This window comes from Octopus bimaculoides, chromosome 19, assembly GCF_046866305.1.
Source record: "Octopus bimaculoides isolate indiv1 chromosome 19, ASM4686630v1, whole genome shotgun sequence".
NCBI classification, from domain to species: domain Eukaryota; kingdom Metazoa; phylum Mollusca; class Cephalopoda; order Octopoda; family Octopodidae; genus Octopus; species Octopus bimaculoides.
Genome location: NC_142946.1, coordinates 47,684,576 through 47,691,748, shown reverse-complemented (window position 1 = coordinate 47,691,748; position 7,173 = coordinate 47,684,576).

Genomic DNA, 7,173 nt, shown 5'->3' with positions numbered 1-7,173 from the left:
ATCTGCTAGAAAGAACAGCAGTTCAATCTCCCTCAAATCGTATCCAACTGACTTGGGGGAAGAACACATTTGAAAATTTAGTCAGTCCTACGTAGCCCTAAAATAACGGGATGGTCATTGCTGGAGAGCTTTTGACACTAAGTGTGCTCAATTAGAACTAGCTTGTGATTAAACAATAAACACCGTCCTGGTAGTTCATATATAGTAACATAGTAGTTCTTTCTGCACAAGGCCCGAAATTTTCGGATGGCAGGCTTGTCGGCTACATCAACTCCAGTGTGTAACTGGTATTCACTTTATCGACCCCCGAAAAGATGAAAGGCAAAGCAAACTCAACTCTGAACTTAAAGAGTTATATATATATATTTATATATATATATATATATATATATATATATATATATATATATAAAATTAGTAATATTGCATTTCTAAATCTCTAAGAGATTTATACAGTAGCAGCACAATAAAGTGATGGTTTGTTGCCAACTTAATGTGGCAGTCCCAGGAAAGGGGGAAAGTACTACTGCTATTTAGCCCCAGGAAACACCATTTTCAGTTGGCTATGTGACATAAACATTCTTGGCCACAAACCAGTTACCTGGGCAGCACATTCAGCTGTTCTTGGATGATGAAATATCTTTCAGGCTGCAGAGAGCAACTGATACCTTTTGGTCTCTAAAGTCTGGTTCCAGTCTAGGCAAACAAAAATTGCTGTGTACCATGCATATGTATATGCACAAATGTATATGCACAAATGGGAACCTCACCCAATGCCTCTGAATATCTATCCCATCACATCTCATCACTCTCCCCGCAGCTTCCTATCCTTGCAAGCATCCCACTTTTTCTTGCTATTGGAAACCATTTCACTTGTCAGTCATTCTTCATCCATTAAATGTCATTCTCTTCACTCACACTTTACACTGATCCCCCCACCCCAACTGGACCACTAAATTATCTCCCTTCATCCTCTATGCCTGCCTCTCTATCCCTTCTTCAGCCGGCTCCTGCAGCCTGCCCAATGTCGTATCACTTCTCTCGTGTCCTCCTCCGTTTGTAAACTGTATTATCATTACTATCATGATTACAATCCATTCTCCCCTGCTCTTTTCTACATCCCTCAATGTTCCTCAACTTCATGGTTTTTGCATGACTGCATTAATTCATTATTTTCATTACTATACACTATTTCATTTTATTTCATTATTAATTTATAATTAGCTTTTATTTATTCACATATTAATTAAGCAAATATTGGTATCTCAAGTATTTCAAACTTAGCATATGTAAAACAATACTGATACATTATTCTGATTAATGAAAACTATTTATATTATATATTCCATATTCTATATCCCACATTAATTTTATAAGAATATAAATAAAACATAAAAAACAGACAGAGTTGGAACTCTTTTGAATAATATATATATATATATATATATATATATATATATATATATATACATATATATATATATATATACACACATATGTATATATAGTGTATATTTAAACACATAAGAGGAATCCACTCATGGGATTCCTTATGCTAGAAAGAACACCAAGGTTCTAGAACCACAAAATTAGGGATAAAATCCCGAAAGGAACAAAATGAAAAAATTAAAAATTTTTCTCATTTTGCTCCTTTCAAGATTTAATCCCTAATTTTGTGGTTCTTGAACCTTGCTGTTCTTTCTAGCATAAGGAATCCCATGAGTGGATTCCTCTTATGTGCTTAAATATACACTGTATCTTATGAGTAGTTCATAGTCTTTGGACTACATTTTTATCTGCTAGGCCACTGGAGGTGAAAATATTTATTAATTTCCATTTCCCTTCGATATGATTAAGTATATATACATATATATATATACATACATATATATATATACATATATATATATATATATATACATATAAATACATACATACATATATATATATATATGGGAGAATATACAAATAATAACAACAGACGAGGACAGGTGGTGTAAATAACAAAAGTATATATTAGTATGACGCTCGGGAATACGGAAAGTCTTTGACGTTTCGAGCTACGCTCTTCAACAGAAAGAATACGGAGACAAGGAGAAAAACACGGAGAAAAAAAATTGAATAGTGTTCAGTCAACGATCAATCATAATATATATATATATATATATATCATCATCGTTTAAGGTCCGCTTTCCAGATGTTCTCTCAAATCTTACTACATTCTTATAATGTCAACCATAGTTATTGTCATCATCATCATCATCATTTAATATCTCTTTCAGTATACTGCTCTGGGTTGAATGGTTTAACATGAACAGATAAGGAAGAATGCTGTGCCAAATTCTAATATCTTCTTTCACGTGGTTTCTACAGCTGGATGCCCTTCCTAATGCCAACCACTTGACAGACTATATACATACATATATATATATATATATACATACATACATACATACATACATACAAAGACACACACACACACAGATGGATGGTGATGGTAGTGTTGAGGATGATGATGCGGGTGATGGTAATTATAATGATGGCCATCATCATCGTCATCATCCTTGTCATCAGCATCATCATCATCTTCATCATCATAACAATCAAAGGTAAAATGTACAAAAACATTACATTATGAAGCTTATTCTGTCTTTAACTATTTTTTGTCTGTTGAAATCATTATCTATATCTAATAGGCGCAGGAGTGGCTGTGTGGTAAGTAGCTTGCTTACCAACCACATGGTTCCGGGTTCATTCCCACTGCGTGGCACCTAGGGCAAGTGTCTTCTACTATAGCCTCGGGCCGACCAAAGCCTTGTGAGTGGATTTGGTAGATGGAAACTGAAAGTAGCCCATCGTATATATGTATATATATATGTATGTGTGTATATGTTGTGTATCTGTGTTTGTCCCCCCAACATCGCTTGACAACCGATGCTGGTGTATTTAGGGCCCTGTAACTTAATAGTTCGGCAAAAAGAGACCGATAGAATAAGTACTAGGCTTACAAAGAATAAGTCCTGGTGTCGATTTGATTCGACTAAAGGTGGTGCTCCGGCATGGCCGCAGTCAAATGACTGAAACAAGTAAAGAATAAAGAATTCTACATTAACTTACATTAACACAAATCAATGAAGTTTTCTGTCCAAACTTAGCCATCTTTTCCCTGAATGTCTTCCAAACATTCCCTTAAGTACTATAAATTTGATGCCAATACCAAATATTTCACAGAATTTCCCTCATCCATGGCAGAGTTTTTCTGTTGTCATCATCATCATCATCAACGTCTTCAGTAACCACAGCAGCAGCATTTAATATCTGAGTTCCATGCTGGTATAGGTTAGATGGGTCGACAGGATCTGATTGGTGAGTCCAAGGATTGCATTGTGCTCTAATGTCTACTTTGAAATGGGTCCTGTGGCTGGATGCCCTTTCTAAAAGCCAACCATTTTACAGAGTGTGCCAGGTGCTTTTCTGTTTACATGCCACCAGCACAAGTGAGTTTGCAACACAGCTTGTAAGACTACAAACCCCTTGGCGGAAGATGGAGAATGGGGGCTTTATGCTGGGGATTGAGGTGATACAGTATGAGAGAGAAAGAGCGAGAGGGGGTGGGGACAGAGTAGATTCTTGTAATAGAGCTGCATGATTACCCACCGTTTTGTAGAAGGAAGAAAGACTGGTCAGTAGAAGCTGCAAAGAGATCATAATATAAAATTGCTTTTTCACTCAATATATTTCAGTTCATCAATTGCCAATATTAAAAATATTCAGTGACTGATTTCTATTTTTCAGAATTGTGCGTCACAGCTATAATATTCATCGTCACTCACTACTGGTTGCATGCTATACTATGCTAAAACATATTCAAGAAGTGCCAAATAAAGACAGGTAAGTATAATTTGCAAAAAAATTGATAAGGGAATAGAGAGAAAAATGCTAATTAGTTAATCAAGATCATATGAATTAAAAGTAGTCAACACTATCCATATCACAGAGCGTCCCTCATCTATAGTTATGAAATCCAATAAGAATGGTTAAAAGATGGATATAAACGTCTCTGGGGTTTTATGGATTTCTGTATGTCACAGGGATTTCATGGCTAATAGATAACAGATGCTTTAAAAATTAATAGTTCTTCAAAATTCTTCAAAATTCTTCAAAATTTCAAAGCTACAAGATAATGCATGATTAATTCAAAACAATGTGGACAAATAAGCAGCATTTTGTCCGTCTTTATGCTCTGAGTTCAAATTCTACTGAGGTCAACTTTGCCTTTCTTTCTTTTGGTGGGGTTGATAAATAAGTACCAGTTATACAGTGGGTTCAATGTAATTGACTATGCCCCTGCCCCAATTTCAGGCCTTGAGCCTATTATAGAAAGGATTATTATTATTATTATTATTGAGGCAGGAAGCTAGTTTAAACTTAGCTATATAGTGTTATTCCTCATACTTAATCTTAGCATTCAGCACAAGTCTTGCATTTGTAAAATGGTTCCCTGAAGATAAAATTATATGTATAAACCAGCATCTCTTATTCCTCTGGAGTAGAGTGCATATAATTTTTGAAACATGTGTAGGAATTAAAGGAACTTATTGATTATATGCGTTTTGCTCCATTTATTATTATTCTTATGTATATATATGTATGTATATATATATTACACACACACACACACACACACATATATATATATGCACACATACATATACACATATGTATGTTTGTGTATATAATATGTGTGTGGGTGGGTGAATTATATTTATATTATACATGTATATCGTATGCATAATATCACTGAATTAAATGTTGTTTTATCAGGATATATTTATTTTGTTTCAGATTTAAGCTTTTACATGAGGAAAATTTTCACAACAGTGGATTGAATAATTTGAAGTTTCATTTAAAAGAGAAGAAGTCAGAGAAGTTGTTTACCCATATAAAAGTTCATCTCGTAAATTTACAAGTGGAAACAAGAAAAAACCAGTCACCTGAATCATACGAGACACACATGTCAAACAAGACAGAAAGATCAATCAAGACGGAAATATCAATCAAGACGGAAATACCAAATAAGACGAAACTATCAAACAAGACGAAAATATCAAACAACACGGAAAGATCAAACAAGATGAAAATATCAAACAAGACAGAAAGATCAAACATGACAGAAAGATCAAACATGACAGAAAGATCAAACAAGACGGAAATATCAAACAAGACGAAAATATCAAACAAGATGAAAATATCAAACAAGACAGAAAGATCAAACATGACAGAAAGATCAAACATGACAGAAAGATCAAACAAGACGGAAATATCAAACAAGACGAAAATATCAAACAAGACAGAAAGATCAAACAAGATGAAAATATCAAACAAGACAGAAAGATCAAACAAGACGGAAATACCAAACAAGACAGAAAGATCAAACATGACAGAAAGGTCGAACAACACAGAAAGATTAAACAAGAGAGAAACATCAAACAAGACGGAAATATCAAACAAGACTGAAAGATCTCAATTATCCTTAAAGTTACGAGGAAATAGTTCGGATCTTGTGTATTTGCCCAAGTCCACTCTCCATCTCTTGGAAAAGATTCTCTCCACAAATTTCTTTATAATTGTCATGTTTGCCGTTTGAAAGGTATTTCTATCAAATTTCATTGATAAAAAGCCCCATTTTCCTAAAAGTTACAAGGGAAAAATTCGGATCTTGTGAATTTTCCGAACTCCTCTACCCACGTTCCCGTTGTATTAACCGAAGTTAGTTTCGTTTACCATAGTTCTCATTTGAAATCCTGCTAGAATTGACTTTACATTATTCTTAAAACAAACTGGAGTCTTTGCAATCGGTATAAATACTAAGGGGGATAAATATACATCACCCTGAAGAAGTTAGAGAAAGTTATTGCCCCTGGAAAATAATTTTGCGTTTGCGTTGCTTCTCTTTACGTTGTCACGCTCTCTCTCTCTCTCTTTCTCTCTTCACAGACACACACATAAAGACAAGCACGTGCACACAATCAGGCACGTAGCTATGGGGTGCTCAGCATCCCCCAGTTAGAATCTCCCCCCCTCCCGTATGAGAATTTGTTTTATCCACTTTTGGGATCCTTCTGATTTGGCGGGCGCCACTTGTTTTCATAAAAAGTGGCGCCCGCCCAATCAGGAAGATCCCTATTATGTTACTATATATGAACTACCAAGACGGTGTTTATTGTTTAATCACAAGCTAGTTCTAATTGAGAACACTTAGTGTCAAAAGCTCTCCAGCAACGACCATCCCGTTATTTTAGGGCTACGTAGGACTGACTAAATTTTCAAATGTGTTCTTCCCCCAAGTCAGTAGGATGCGATTTGAGGGAGATTGAACTGCTGTTCTCTCTAGCAGATCGAACGGTCACAAGCGAGGCTTGTATCGTTGAGAAGCGTTCATAAATTAGAAAAGAATGGTAAGTTCTGTGTTGTTTGATGGCTCAGCTTCGAAGAAGTTTCATTTGAAGAATGTCAACAAGAAGTCTTCCAGGAAGAGGGTTCCCCACGTTTAATTTGGAGGTTATTTGACTTTTTTGGGTATCCCAATGTTTTGTATGTGGATAATTCATTTTTTAATAGATTCCGATTATATGGAAATTTCATTTTCATACGTAACAGTGCTTCTCAAACTATCTGATGTGGCATACCGGCAATTTTTTTTTTCTTCCAATGTGTCAATATTAATTTATACCGGAAACAATATATATAATGAATATAATAAAGTTGACAATTTTATCTTTTATTTATCACCAAAAAAACTCGCATACTTGTTTTGCGCATGACTAGTCACACTCGCTTTCGCGAGTGTGAGAGTGCGCGCACTGGGACCACTCTTCTTGAATGGGACCACTCTTCTTGAATAGTACCCCGAACAGAATTTGTAGAAATTTTTATTAAAAAAAAAAATTAAAAAAGCCATTTTCCTGAAAAGTGTTCGCCGTAGAAATTTTCATTGGAAAAAGGAAAACCAAAATACCAATTTTTCTGAAAGTTATGAGGAACCAATTCAGTGATAGTTGGGACACTTATAAGTATACCGTTACTGTTTATATTTTTCCAAAAGAGTTTAAAACCTCTCTGCGGCTTTATTAAAATAAAAGATACTGCTACGGCATATTTAGGAGTTTTCTA